Source organism: Vulpes vulpes, chromosome 13 (genome assembly GCF_048418805.1).
Source record: "Vulpes vulpes isolate BD-2025 chromosome 13, VulVul3, whole genome shotgun sequence".
NCBI classification, from domain to species: Eukaryota; Metazoa; Chordata; class Mammalia; order Carnivora; family Canidae; genus Vulpes; species Vulpes vulpes.
Genome location: NC_132792.1, coordinates 150,266,325 through 150,281,885, shown reverse-complemented (window position 1 = coordinate 150,281,885; position 15,561 = coordinate 150,266,325). Strand labels below are relative to the sequence as shown.

The 15,561-nt window shown below is 49.3% G+C and overlaps 1 long non-coding RNA gene across 1 annotated transcript; it reads left to right on the top strand.

Moving 5' to 3' along the window:
- The first annotated feature begins 4,255 nt into the window (after nt 1-4,255).
- Nucleotides 4,256-10,756, top strand: LOC112907151 (uncharacterized). The gene is made up of 4 exons (XR_003232719.2): nt 4,256-4,467; nt 7,625-7,808; nt 8,801-9,137; nt 9,552-10,756. It is a non-coding gene; the product is annotated as an uncharacterized lncRNA (long non-coding RNA).
- The last annotated feature ends 4,805 nt before the right edge of the window (nt 10,757-15,561 follow it).

The following is a 15,561-nucleotide window of genomic DNA, read 5'->3' as shown; positions in this document are numbered from 1 at the left end:
GTGTCCAGAAGCCACCTGGGCAGGGAGACCAGGGCAACTTATGTGCAGGACCTCATCATCTGCCATTGGCATGAGGGTAAGAAAGTGGCCTCTAAGACTTAGATACGGGCTTTTTGTACAAATATACCAGCACACACTTGAACGTGATTTTTTTTTTTAATTTAAAGAGTTCTTTTTCTAAAAGATTTTATTTATTTATTTGAGAGAAAGGGAGAGAGAGAGAGAGAGAGAGAGATTGAGCAGGAGCAGGGGGGAGGGACAGAGGGAGAAGCAAACTCCTCACTGAGCAAGGAGCCCGACTTGGGGCTCGATCCCGGGATCCCAGGATCATGACCTGAGCCAAAGGCAGACACTGAACCCACTGAGTCATGCAGGTGCCCCTTGAATGGGATTTTTAATGGTCTAGCCTCTGACAACCGAGACCAAATGACATCTTGTGCAATCAAGGCCAATCCCAGCTGGCTCCTGCAGGAACGGGAGCCCTTCCCTGCACCCCGGCCTCGGGTCATTCTCATCCCCGTCCCTTCCCTCTCACCCCCGCTTCACCGTGACCGGGAGTCTAAGCTGCCTGCCCTCAGTGCTCTACCGTGTTTTATCTGTGCTGAAATCCACGTCTAACCTCTTGCTGGTTACTTCAGAAGCATCCTGGAGTCTTTCCCAGGCAGCTAAGCTACTGCACCGGGACACAGGCCGTGGGGCGGGCAGCCGGGCCTGCCTGGAGCTGACCTGGGTTGTCCCGCTGGAAGCCTCGCATCCCAGGACACCCCTTGGTCCCAGGCAAACTGGGACGGTCACCGTGGCTGTGGAGCCTCCTCTTTGCAAGCACGCCAACCTGCTCATAGCCAGAGCGCTGCTGTCTCTAAGCGGTACAGACCCTTGCATGTGTGTGGCCCTCGGACAGTGACAACGGCCTGTCCGGGAGCTTGTTAGAAATGCAGACTCTCAGGCTGCACCCCAGATCTGCCCTTTAGCCCAGAGCTCAGGTGACTCCCGAACAGGATCAAGCCGGGAACAGCAGCTCGAGAACAATGACTTCTAGGCTCACTTTGCTCAAGGTGGACAGCATCTGCTTCTGAGGCACCCTTCCCTGGGAGCCCCCAGTTAGAACGGAGTCCAAGCTTTGGGAAGGCCAGGAAGGTGCTCGACCGATTTGAAAGCATCCCAGCGGCGAGCAGGTGGTCAGTGACATCTCTCAGGGAAGGTTCTGGTCGGGCCAGGAGCCTGCAGGACAGCACGGCCAGCCTTTCCTCCCTGAGAACAGGGAAAGCAGAGTCGGAGGACTGGCCTCGCATCTGCTCTGACTTACACAGGGAAAAAGATGAACACGTCAGCATGTTAGCACCTTAACCAGGTATGATTAGCAGGAAGATATTTTCGACTCCTCATGTCTGACCTCAATATCCTATGGCTCTCCACTTGAGTGTGGATCAGAAGCCCTATGGGGCCTGTTTTCTTAAAAATGAAAATGCCAGGACCACACCTGGGACCTCCTGCAGCAGGGTCTCTGGGGAGGGAGGGCCCCCCAGGTGGTGCTGAGGGGCATCCCTGGACCAGAACCACTAGGAGGAGAGCCTAGTGCTCAGCCCTGCCCTCTCTCTGCATCCTGCCTGTCACCTGACGAGGATGCCCTTCCCTCTCTCTAGAAGGCACTGAAGGGTGACAGGGACACCTGGCCCCTCACCTACATGGGCCAGCACTCTTTTGGGGGTAGGGGGTGGAGATGGGAAAGAAAGAGTGGATGGTGAGAGACTAGACTCTAGAGAACCCAAACCCTTGGGGTGCTCAGATGTACAGTGTCCGAATATAGAAACCTTGACCCCATTTCTGAAAGAGTAACAGCAAACTTCTGCTTTCTGGGGACAGACGGTTCCTGACCATGTCTCAGGACCCGATTGACCCTTCAGCTGGGTTTTGAAGGTCAAGTAGGAGTTAGCCAGGGAGCTGAGGCCAGCGTGTGGGAACATAGGCATAGGGAACAGAAGGGCAGCCCTGAGGTGTGCAAAATGCTACTGTAGCAAGAGGCTGACGCAAGCCTTAAAAGTTCCTGAATCTTGGGAGGTTGTGCTCCTTCCTGACGGTGACAGGGAGCCCCCGAAGGGTTCTCAGCAGAAGGATGAGGAGCATAATCAGATGTGCATTGACATGGATCACCTCGGGTTGGAGAAAGATTTTACGCTCAGAGGCAGGGCATCCAAAGTAGAGGTTACGGTGGGATCCAGGGCATTTGAAGGCCCCTAAACCAAGGCAATGGCCATGGAGAGGAGAGGACACCATCTGGTCCCATTTAGAAGATAGAACAACTGAGACACCGTGACTCGAGTGTGTGCAGTAAATGGGAGGGAGGAGACAGACAACCAGGTTCCTGGGTGAATGACGGTGCCGCGGGGACGTTGGCAGGAAGGAGGCACGGCCTGTGCAGGCGGAGGTCGGGCCCTCGCACTGGAGACTCCTTTGTGCAGAGGACAGACGGTCTGGGGAGGAGAGACATAGAGATGTGGAGTCCGCAGCAGGCATCTGACCGTGTGGAAGCCCGGGAGGGTGGAGCAGAAGGGGTGTCCCGGGCAGAGTGAGGTGAGCAGGGGCTCACAGGCAGGTGGACACCAGCTACGGGTGGGTGGGAAGGGCCTGGCTATTTTCATGACTTTGGATTCTGCTGAATCCCGAACTGGTTACATTTTGCCTTCAATCACTAAGTTAGGAACTAGGAACGATGCCTGGGATCAAAAGCAGTTCTCCACTAGATGATTTGTCTTCCGGAATTATTGGTGGCTGCGTTCCTTAGGAGCTGGTGGTAAAAGCGTTAAAAAGGCATTTACTGAGCCTGCTTGAACGAAAAAGGAAATTACAATACAGAAGCAAGTGAGAGGTGTCCCCTGTTCCCCGCGCCCTGTGCCATGATGGGTCTTTGCAGGAAGCAAAGGGTCTGGAATGAGGGCATGAGGAAAGGCCCAGAAGGGGTGGCACCGCAGGTGCTCAGCTGGCCCCCCTGGGTCCTTTCTTTCTGGGCCACACGAGGAAGGGGGGCAGGGAGGGGGGCAGTGTTGCAATTTGCACCCAGGACAGGAAGCGCCAGAGGGGAAGTCTGCAAGACCGGCAAGAGCTATTTGTTTCTGTGGCCACTTCGGCTCTGGCCAGGGGTGCGGGGGGCGGGCTCACGAGGAGCCTGTGGGAAGAGAGCGTGTCCAGCACGCAGCACCTGCAAGCTGGGACCGGTGCCCCGGGCCCCCTGGGGCCCCCAGCCCTCAGCCCTTATCTATCCACCCCGGGGAGCAGGTGCAGCTACAAAAGACTTCACGCCCACTGCTGGGGGCCAAGCCCTGTGGGTCTTCCCACGGTCTCACTTTCACTTTTAATCTATTTTCCGCAGAGACTTAAAGGAGACACCAACTCTGCTGACACCCAGATCTTGGACCTGTGGCCTCCAGCACTCTTGGGACGGTTTCTTGATTCAGCCACCCAGTTTGTGCTATTTGTTTTTTTCTTTTTTCTCTCTTTCTTTTTCTTTCTTTCTTTCTTTCTTTTTCTTTCTTTCTTTCTTTCTTTCTCCTTTCTTTCTTTCTTTCTTTCTTCTTTCTCTCTCTCTCTCTCTCTCTTTTTTTTAAGATTTCATTTATTTGTTCATGAGACACACAGAGACAGGCAGAGACACAGGCAGAGACACAGGCAGAGACACAGGCAGAGGGAGAAGCAGGCTCCACACAGGGAGCCCGATGTGGGACTCAATCCCAGGACCCCAGGATCATGGGCCGGGCAGATGCTCAACGGCTGAGCCACCCAGGCCCCCAGTTTGTGCTGTCTGTACCGGCAGCCCCAGTGGACTACTACACCTCTGTCCGGATTCCTGTCCGGCCAGGCCGCGCCAGGCTATGCCTTTCAGCCCTGTGCAAAGGTGACCTCTTTCGAGAAGGTGGAAGGGGAGGCCGAGGGTCCCAGAACAGCTTTTCTTCTGCTTTATCTGTTTGGCCAAGTGGACATTCCAGCTTCTCAGCAAGTCGCAGGCATTCCTACTCCCCAGCCTGTCCACGATCTCTCAGTTTGTCCGGTCACTTATTCATGGGCTTGTCCACTGTCCATCTGTTTACTTGGACATTCGGTTCATTTTTCTTGTCCACATTCCATGAGCCAGTCACTGGGCACGCAGCGGGGAACGAGGCCGACAAAAGGCCTGTCTTCAGGGCATTTTGCTGCAGTGGGAGGCCAGGACACTCGTCACACACAGCACTGAGGTCAGCATCAGTGATGTGCCAGATGCTGCAATGACGGCAATGAGGTGTCCGTCCATCACAGCATTGGGGACAGGCGCCCCAAGCAGTTCAGAAAAGCCAAGGGAGACGTGCACACGCACACACACAGAGCTCATGACCAGTACGTGCATTGCCTGCCCTGTCCCACTCCTCCTGGTGTCCCAGTGAGCCCTGACCCTGACCCAGCTCCATCTGCTTCCATGTGAGCACGAAGACGGCTCAGGTATGTATAACCAGCCTTGTCAGCTGTCAAGTGTTTTGCTAGTCATGAAAAGTAGTGCATCTTGGGTATAGATGGGGACCTCGGTTTGTGCCTGGTCCCTCTGCAAGCCCTGTTTTTGGGAGAGGACGGAGGGACTCTCTGGCCCAGGTGGCATGGGTGTGTGATACCCACAGGGACTGCATTTTCTAGATAAAGACCACAAGGTGACAATACCAGAGGGTTTTGAGAGCCTCAGGGGGTCTCTGCAGGAGGTTGGGTGTCACAAGTGGAGTGCAGGGTAGTGCAGGTCAAAGAGTGCCTCCTGGGATCACCAGTGCCACCTTCGACCTTCTGAGAGATGCAAATTCAGGCCCCACCCCAGACCTACTGAATCAGGAACTCTGGGTTGGGGCTTCCTGGGAACTGAGAAACACTCATCCTGGGGACAAGCATCACTCTGGGGACGAGCAGGGTGCAGTTTGAGAACTGGCCCTCTGCTTACTGAGGTGTTGTCCTCTTATATTTAATAAGGGTATCTTTAAAAAGCACCTGGGGCACCTGGATGGCTCAGTGTTGAGTCATGATCCGGGGTCCTGGGATTGACTTCCACATCAGGTTCCCGGCAGGGAGCCTGCTTCTCCCTCTGCCTGTGTCTCTGCCTCTCTCTGTCTCTCATGAATAAATAAATAAAAGCTTTTTTTGTTTTTGTTTTTGTTTTTGTTGTTGTTTTTTGTTTTGTTTTGTTTTAAAAAAGCACCTAACCTCTACCACTGACATCTAAAGTTGTGAATAGGATATTAGATCATGTGTGTGAGTGTGGGATCCGGTACAAAGACCGTAAACACTAGCTAGTTATTCTTTATTATAATTATTATTCTCCTATCTGGTTATGGAGGGCAGGCTTTCCTACCCGAAGCTTTGGAGCATCAGTAGCTTGTTAGAAACCCTCAGTGTGACCCATGCCTTCTCTCGAACTGGCTGCCTGGCTGGCTCGGTCTCTCTGTCACCCAGCAGAACTGGTGAGGCTGCCTTGCCCAGGGCTCTATAGGCCCGAGGGTTTATAAGCCAAGAGTTGTCAGGAATCTGGGCCCCGACTTGCTCCAGGAAGTGTGGCCTAAGATAAGGTTATACACGCACACCTGTCATTACCCCATCAGACAGTGCAAACCCAGGGCCTCGGCAGGATCCAAACAAGGAAGCCTGGTGGCATTTTGGGGAGGAGAGGCTTTGGAGGGCAAGAGCAAGGTGACAAGTAGGTATGTGTATGAAGTCGGGGGAGCCATAAGGATTTCCTAGGCGGCCAGGCACTCCAGGGCTCCAGAGACCAGGGAGGGCCGGAGAACGATCCTCGGTGCTCCTGCTGCCGCACTGACTTCGTGATTATGTCGCTCCTTGAGCACCTCAACTTGTGACCCAGAGAGTAGGAGGTTGTATATAGCTCGGTGCTTGAACCAGCTTTACCACTGCTGGGGACAGGCACCCCAAGCAGTTCAGAAAAGCCAAGGGAGACATGCAAAAGCACAGAGCTCATGCCCAGTACGTGCCTTTCCTGCCCTGTCCCCCTCCTCCAACAGGAAGTTTTAGCTGGGTGATGCTGGACGTGGGGGTGGGGGTGGGGGCATGACATGAAGACTCCCAGGCCGGCTTACATGGTACAGCCGGGCCAGGGACAGCTCAGCCTCCTCTTGCACAGGGGCCGAGGTGGGGCCCACATGTCTCATTGGAGGACTGAGGCTTTTCCCTAGTTCCTTCCCAACATTCCCTGGGAGGTAATCCAATTGTTGGGCCAATATGTCAGGGTCATGAGGAGGCTGGGATAGAGTGGCCTCCCTGGGGGCCAAGGGCTTTGGCCTGGTCTGCACCAGTGACACCTCCCTGGTCTGCTTTCAACAGGTTTCCCGTCTGTGGTGGGCTCTGATCCCCTTCCCAGCTGTGATCCACCCCAAGCCCTATACAGAGATAACCAGCAAGATTCCCCTCCGGGGTTCACAAAATGGGGTGGGAGCACTCACACCCCAGACAAAAGTTATGCCCAGCCATGGACAAATCAGAGAGAGAAAATAAAAGGTTATATATGTTGCTGTCAACCTTACATTCAGATATATATTTTCCTCTGATCGTCCTTGTTTTTATTTTATTATTTCTATGTCTCTTTTATTATCTGGATTCTTAAAAACTGATCAAAAATTGTTTATGAAAAAGGCACTTTGAGGGATGCCTGGGTGGCTCAGTGGTTGAGCATCTGCCTTTGGCTCCGGTCGTCATCCCAGGGTCCTGGGATCGAGTTCCACTTCGGGTTCCCCAAAGGGAGCTGGCTTCTCCCTCTGCCTATGTCTCTGCCTCTCTCTGTGTTTCTCTTAAATAAATAAGATCTAAAAAAAAAAAAAAAAAAAAAAAGACACTTGGAGTGGTAATCTACTTCTTATCTCAAAGGGGGATGGAATGTGGGGAAGAACCCCCCCCCCCAAGTCAGGGCACAGTCATGGCTAAGATACCTGGAGAGGGATGGAGGGGTCTGTGCTGAGTGGACCATTGTGTGCACCCAGGTCCTTGACCCTCTCCCTCCCCGTGCCTGTCCCCTCTTCTCCTGTTCCCTCCCCGAGAAAGAGGGTCAGATGCCACTTGGGGAGACATGTCTCTGCTCCTCTGCTCCTCTGCTCCTCAGAGGTAAGGGAGGAGGTAAGGGCAGCAGGTGGCCGTCCTCCCCTAAGCCTCACCCAGGCCCCTCGCTCAGTGTGGCTTCTTGGCACCCCCACCTTCACACAACCTCTCTCCCCAGCCTGTCCCCCTCATGGGTCACTTGGGGCCCCCCAGGCCTTCAGTTGTGAGCCCGCTAACCCTCCCCGCACACTGGCCTTCTGTCTTTTGTCTTCTGACTCCATTGCCCCCCAGCCTCTAATGCTGTCTCCCCCTGAAAGCCCAGGACGACTGCCCATTGCTGCTCCAGCCACCCTCGCATCTGGTTGTCCTGGGAAGACTCGGGGCCTCAGGCTTGGTCTGGGTGATGTCTCTTCCGAGAGAGAGTGCATGTAGAGCACGGTGCAAGGGCCCGGACGCAGGAGCTCGCCCCCCTGGGTTGGGACTGCCATCCCCTCATGCCCTTGGGCACCTCTACCTGTCACCGTTGCTATTGTGTTCTTTGTGGTAAAATACACACTTGCCATTTTAACTATTTCAGGGTATGTGGGTCAGTGGCGTGCAGTACATTCATATCGCGGCGCAAGCCACCACCACCCAGCTCCAGAACTAAGCTTGCAAAACGGAAACTCTGGAAAATTCTGACACCGTAGAACATGGACGAATCTTGAAGACTGGAAGTCTTCCACAGAAGGACAAATACCGGATGATTCCATTTACATGAGGTACCTAGAGTTGTCCAGTTCGGAGACACAGAGAGTGGAATGCTGGTGGCCAGGGGCTGGGCAGAGGGGGAAGTGAAGTGGAGGTGTTTAAGGGGGACAGAGTTTCAGCTTTGCAAGATGAAAAGAGTTTTGGAGGTTGGTGCCGAACAATGTGAACAGCACACTAGCACACTTAAAAACAGCTAAGGAGGTAAATTTCATGTTATATGTGATTTGCCAAAATTTTAAATGTAAAAAACTAACTCAATACATAAACTGGGAACTCTGTACCCTCACCCCAGCTCTATTTGCCTCAGTTTACTCTTTCGTAATTCAGGAGTAACCATACTACCCATCCCGGGGGGACGTTGTAAGGATCTGCTGGGGGATGTACACAAAGGGTTCCCATGGGTGCCTGGCCACCCCAGTGCCCTGCATCAGCTCCTACTCTCATTAGTGTTTCACGCTGAGCAGGGAGGGAAGGGCTGGGTTAGCAGATCTACTTTTCAGAGAAAGAGGACAGGGATGATGGGAAGAGGGTGGGGAAGTGTAAGGCAGGGGAGTCTATTCCAGGACCTTGGGAATCTACCCCCCAAGACAGAGGAATTCCTTAAGGCTTGTTGACCTGAACACCCGGGTCCCAGCAGAACTGCTGAAGTTTGCCAACCATGTGGACTCTGATCATTTTGAATTTGGAATCATTTATCCACAGCAGGCTGGACTTTCTGAGTCGTTTACGTAGCAGAAGGCTGAGCTGAACTCTGTTTTGATATAAACCAGATTGGTCTAGTGCAGGGGAATTTCTGAATTTCTTAACAGAAGAAACTACCTCCAAGCCCTGCAGTGAGGTTTCTGGGAATGTGATTGCAAAAGGCCTTATCTTCTAGTTAGGTAGCAATTTTCTTTAAAAAAAAAAAAAAAAAAAAAAAAAAAAAAGCCTTATGAAACTATAAATGTAATTACATGTAATAAGCAACCTAACAGAAAAATCGCATCCCCCCCCTTTTTTTAAGGTTTTTATTTACTTATTCACGAGAGACACACAGAGAGAGGCAGAGACACAGGCAGAGGGAGAAGCAGGCTCCTGCAAGGAGCCCCATGTGGGACTCGATCCCAGGAATCCGGGACCAGGCCCTGATCCAAAGGCAGACGCTCAACCGCTGGGCCCCCCAGGCGTCCCGCAAAATCGCATCCTTGAAAATCTGAGTATGGTCCAGTTATGTTGGGGTGTCATCAGAGTGAAGCCCGGGTCCCTGGACGCTCTCCTCCTCATAGCACCCCCTCCAGGACTGCAGGACGGCAACTGAGCAGAGCCCTCTCCCCCCATCCTGTGGAAAGATCCAGCTGCAGGTGGGCAGCAAACACTAATGAAACAAGAAAAAAAAAGGAGATTACTCCAAGGGGTTTTTACAGCATCTGTTGTACCAAATGTTTTCTGACGTTTGTACTAATTCTCTCAGGATCTTGCTCTAAGGACTCTAATGACCTCATTCCCGGCTAACTTGGCCCTCTGGCCAGACTGCAAGCAAGTGCAGACAGTCTCCCGATGCAGGGGCTGAGGGGTGGGGACAGGGCGGCCTCCTGTCCCCAGGGTGTGTGTATGGGTGGGGGTGGGCTCACTGGGACCCCTGTCCTGGGAGTGGGGCCTGTGGGACCCCTCAGCCTCTCGCCCCTTCTTCCCTCCATCCTCCATGGGGAGGCAGTGGCTGCAAGCACTAATGCTGGGAATGCAGGAGATAACAGTTTTTCTTTTCTGCTCCACAGCTTCATCGAGGTTTAATTGACATACAATATACTGCACTTTGACGTGTGCACTTTGAGAACTTCTGACATGTGTACACACCCATGACACCATTACCAGGAGATACATGTCCAGCCCCCTCCCCTCTGCACCCCTGTGCCCATCTCAGGCAACCACTGATCTGCTTTTTGCTGTTATACATTCATTTCATTTACTAGAATTTTATGTAAATGGAAGGGAACATTATGCCCTCTTTTGGTCCAGATTTGTTCACTCTCCATAATTATTTTGAGATTCATCCATTGTCACGTGTATCACCTGTTCCTTTCCTTTTAATTCTGTAATTTGTGTATCCACTCAAGTGTGCATGGGCATTTGTGTGCAAGCCTTTGCGTGGACAGATGCTTTCATTTCTTCTGGGGAAGCACCTAGGCGTGGAATAGCAGGCTCACATGATACGTGCGTGTTTATTTAAGAAATTACCTCACCATTTTCCAAAGTGCTTGAGCCATTTTACATTCCCACCAGCAGCACGTGAGAATTCCAGTTGCTCCGCATTCTTGCCAGCATTTGCTACTGAAGCCCTTTAATTTTGTACATTCTAATAGATGTTCAGTAGTAGCTTGTGGTTTTGATTTGCATTTCCCCGACTAATGATTTTGAGCATCTTTTCATGTGCCTATTTGCCATCTGTATACCTTCTTTGGTGGCTTGTCGATTTGCATCTTTGTCTATTTTTAAGATTGAGTTGGTTTTTTTTTTTAATTATTGAGTTTTGAGAGTTTTAAAACATATAACTAAATCCTTTATCAGATATACACGCCACAGTCTGTGACTTGTCTTTTCATTCTCTTAACAGGGTCTAAGGAAGAGCACAGGATTTCTTTCTAAGAAGTTTTATTAATATTTAATTTTATAGAGTGTGCTAAGAAATCTTTGCTTGCAAGAAGGTCACAAAGGTTTTCTCTTATGAATTCTTCCAGATATTTTACAGATTTGGTTTTACATTTAGATTGATGATCCATTTTGAGTTAATTTTTATATATGCCGTAAGGCATGAGTCCAAGTTTATTTATCTGCATATTTATATCCAACTGTTGCAGCACCATTTGTTGAAAAGACTGTTTTTTTTTTTCACTGAATTACCTTTGCACCTTTGTAGAAAATCAGTTATATATTTATGTCCTAGGATTGCCTAATAAAATACCACAATCTGGGATGCTTAAAACAATAGAAATGAATTCTCTTACAGTTCCGGAGGTCCAGAGTCTGGAATCAAGGTGTTGGCAGGCAGCCCTCTCACCCACAACCCCAAGACGGTAGAGTGGAGAACTCTCTCTTATCTCTTCCAGCTTCTAGTGGCACCAGACATTCCTTGGTTGGTGGAAGCATGACCCCAATCTCTGCCCCTGTCTTTACTGGTCTCCTCCTCAGTATCTCTCAGGGTTTTCCCTTTTATTTATTTATTTATTTATTTTTGGGTTTTCTCTTCTTATAAGCATACCACCTGTCATTGGATTTAGGGCCTATCCTAAACCCAGAACATTCTCATCTTAAGATCTTTAACTTAATTACATCTGCACAGACCCTTTTTCCAAATAAGATCACATTCATAGGTTCTGGGTGGACATATGCTCTAGGCAGAGGGGGGAACAGAAGTCAGCCCACTACATGCACCTATGTGTGGGTCTATTTGGCTACTACAGCTTTATAATAAGTTATGAAATCAAATAGCGTCAGTCTTCCAACTTTGTTCTTTTCCAAAGTTGTTTTGGCTATTCGAGCTCCTTTGTAATTCCACATGAATTTTATTTATTTATTTATTTATTTATTTATTTATTTATTTATTTATAAAATCTTTTTGAGAGAGAAAGAAAGAGGGAAGGGAGTGGGGCAGAAGGAGAAAGAGGATCTTCAAGCAGGCTCCACGCCCAGCATGGAGCCTGATGTGGGGCTCGATCCCAGGACCCTGAGACCATGACCTGAGCGGAAATCAAGAATTAGACACTTTACCAACTGAGCCACTCAGGCACCCCTCCATATGAATTTTAGAATTAGCATGTCAATTTCTACCAAAATGACTATTGGGATTTTTTTTTAAAGATTGTGTTGTATCTATTTGGGGAGTATTAACATCTTAACAATATTGTGTCTTCCAAACTATAAATGAGGTATGTTTCTCCATTTACCTAGATCTTTAATTTCTTTCATCGGTGTTTTGTAGTTTTCAACATACATGTCTTCATATCTATTGTCATGTTTATACCTTTTAGAGATATTTTGATACTATTGAAAAGGGTATTGCCATTTTAATATCAATTCTGATTGTTCATTGCTAGCATATAGAAATGCAATTGCCTTGCAGATACTTACCTGTATCTTGCAATCTCATTAAACTCACTTGTTAGTTTAATGCTTTTTTGTCGAGTCAACAACCTGATTTTCTTCATGTCACCTGAGAATAAAAGACAGTTTTATTTTTTTCTTTCCAATAGGGATTTCTTTTCCTTGCCTTATGCATCTGCTGGAATCTCCAACACAATGAAAATGTTGAGAGTGGATGTTCTGGTATGCACCCAGCCTCAGGGAAAAGACATTCAGTCTTTCACCATGAAGTACGATTATGGTGTTAGTTGTAGGTGGAGTGACCAATCGTCCTAGTTTTCCTGGGACCTAGGGGGTTTCCTGGGCTGCACCACTCTCACTGCTAAAACCAGGATATTCCCTGGCAAACTAGGACAGTTGTCACCTGAATTGGGGGTTCTGGGCCAGTTTCAATGACTATTTTTCTTCTCATTTTCTTTCTTTTTTTTTTTTTCTTCTCATTTTCTTATGGATTATATTTTCCTGCTTCTTTGCATGCCTGGTAATTTTTTATTGGATGCCAGGCATTGTAAGTTTTACTTTGTTGGGTGCTAGATACTTTTTGTATTGTGATAAATATTCTTTTTTTAATCTTTATTTTTTAAGATTTTATTTATATATTCATGAAAAAAACACACAGAGAGAGGCAGAGACATAGGCAGAGGGAGAAGCAGGCTCCATGCAAGAAGCCTGATGTGGGACTTGATCCTGAGACTCCAGGATCATGCCCTGAGCCAAAGGCAAAGACTCAACCGTTGAGCCACCCAGGCATCCCTGTGATAAATATTCTTGAATTTGTTCTGGGATGCAGTAATTTTATCCCTTCACGCCTTTAAGACTTGTTAGGTGAGATGAAAGCAGTATTTAGTCTAGGGCTAATTACGTTCCACTACTGAAGATCTTTCTGAGTACTCTACCCACAAATTATGAACATTTCCAGTCTGACTGGTGGGAATAGGGAGTATTCCTGGCCGTGGGTGAGCTCTGGGCATTCTTTCCTTCATCTGTTTGGATGGTTCTTTCCCCATCTGTGAGTAGATTCCTTACCCACCTATGCAGGTCAGCGCTCTGCTGAAAACTTGGAGATTTCCAGAGCTCTCTCTCCATGCAACTCTCTCCTCCTGGTGCTCTCTTGCGTACTGTAGCTGCCTGGGTCTCCCCAGACTTGCAGCTCCTTCTCCTCACTCACAAAATCTGCTGGTCTCATTCTCCATTTCCCTTTCCATGGCTTAGAAATTCTCTCTAGGCAGTAAACTGAGGCAAGTGTAGGGCTTGCTTTGTTTGCTTCCTGCCTCTCGGGTGTCTGTGACCTTTGTTGCCCGACGTCCAGTATCTTGGAAGCCATCATTTCCTCATGCCACCATTGGGCTAGGAGCTCCCAGAAGGAAGAGGTTATGCTTGCTCCATCAGGCTGGGTGCTCCTCGAGAGCGGGCAAGACCTGGGCTTCCACCTTCCTCTTGATCCCTCCCTCAAGGCATGTTCTAACAGATACTTAAGTCCATGGCATTTTGCTGCATGATTATTCCCTCAAATACCTGTTTGCTTTCATGTGACACAGATTAAGCTGCAGCCCCTTGAGATTGCCCTTTCTTCTCTCAACGGTTCCCAAGACCACACCTCTTCTAGGAAGTCTTCCTGGGTGAAGTGAGATAGATGACGTGTCTCCTCACCACACCATCTACCCATAAGTTTATGAATCCTTTCCCCCAGTTTGCTGCTCTCCTGGTGACTCCTAGAACTTCTATCCCTGATCCTGGGTTTCTCCAGGAAGGTTTTTTTTTTTTTTTTAATTTTTATTTATTTATTTATTTATGATAGTCACAGAGAGAGAGAGAGAGAGGCAGAGACACAGGCGGAGGAAGAAGCAGGCTCCATGCACCGGGAGCCCGACGTGGGATTCGATCCCAGGTCTCCAGGATCGCGCCCTGGGCCAAAGGCAGGCGCCAAACCGCTGCGCCACCCAGGGATCCCATCTCCAGGAAGGTTTTAACCAACCTTACCAGTCCTGTGGGAATATACGGGGGGACAATCGTTTAAATAAATCTTGCTAGCCATATCCCACTCATGGAGATTCACAGAGTATATTAAGATTTTCAAGGCACTGATAACTATTGTAGTACAGGAAACTGTTTGCTTTGTTTACACATATTTTCTAGATGTATTTGATTCCAGGAACTTTTCTTTGATCTCAGAATCTCTAGACTATTTATTGTTTTAGGAACATACTTAAAGAAACACAAACCCAAATCATCACGAACAAATGAGATTCTCCTCTTCGGTGCCTGTCTCTTCCTAGAGAACAGATGAATGTTTGCCAAGCAAGTGATTCAAAGAAAGAATCCGAAATCACTCTCAACTACCCATTCTGACTTTATCCTCACAGACCAGGTTGGTTTTCCAGAGGACTCTCCCAAGCCTCACTCATAGCATGTTCTCTTGTGTTCTTTGAACCCCACTTTAGGCATTCTCTCCTATTTGGAACTGGATTGGGGTAACATGAGTAAGGCTGGGGGCACAGACTGATGAAAACACAGATAAGAAGGGCGGGACCACACCACTGCACAACTTTCGGGGGTACCACTGTTCACACTGAATTCTATGTGATGGCACCCCCCTGGAGTCCTGCAACACCCTCGTCCTACAGAAGGCAGACACTGTGGGCTTTCTCACTTTTAGATCTCCGAACGTATCATCGCTCTGCGTAGAATGCTATTCGGCACATTCTCTTGTCAAAATTCTGCTCCAATCCTAGCTAAGTGCCAGCTCAATGAAACCATCCTGGGCTCCTCGGTGGGCATTAGTGTCTCCTTTCTCTGTACTCCCACGATCTTATCAGAGTCTGCCTTTGAACATGATTAGTCGTGTCCAGGCCTTCCTCCCTGACTAGAGGGTGCGTTTCCTAAAAACGAGACTATGTCTTACTCATTTCTGTATCCCTGGCTCTTAACACAGGACCTGGCCTGGCAGCTCACAGATTGATTAAGGGGCTGCGATTCAGTGGAAGCTCCCAAGATCAGACACCCTCAGCCCTTCTGGGAAAGTCCTGGGTGTAGCATACAAGGGTCCTCTGGGGACTCAGGGCAGGCTGGGAAGGGAGGACGGGAGTCTGAGACATTATGGTACATGTATCAGGTCTGGACAAAGCCAGGGAAGTGGTGAAACTCAGCTCGACGTCCAGCCAGCTGTGTTGATGTTGTCATGTTGCTGGACATTAAAACCTGGTAGATGAGTGCTCAGTGTCCTCAGTGGGGATCCTCCAGCACGCACAACTGGACACATTCACGTGTGCATGGGGACAACTTAAGGCAAACACGGGAATTATCACACGCGGTCACATCCACACGGAGATGTGCAGATGCACACTTGGACAGCTGGGCAGATTGGTGCGGAGGCACACCCGAACATGCACCTGTACACGGGCTCGGTGATCTCTGCGATGCCCAGAAACATAGTGAGTGTGATAGCAGGTAGTGAAGGGTGGGGAAGTGAGAGCCCTCAGCAAACAGATGGGCTGTCTCTTGATAACCAAAACCAAAGAAAGCTTGGAAAGACCGAACACTGAACTCCTCCCCACCTTCCCTTCCTCTTTTCCGGGGAGGAGTCTGGGACTTAAGGCAACAAGCCAGCAAGATCCTTTCCCCCTGCCCTCTCGTAAGGAACCACAGTGT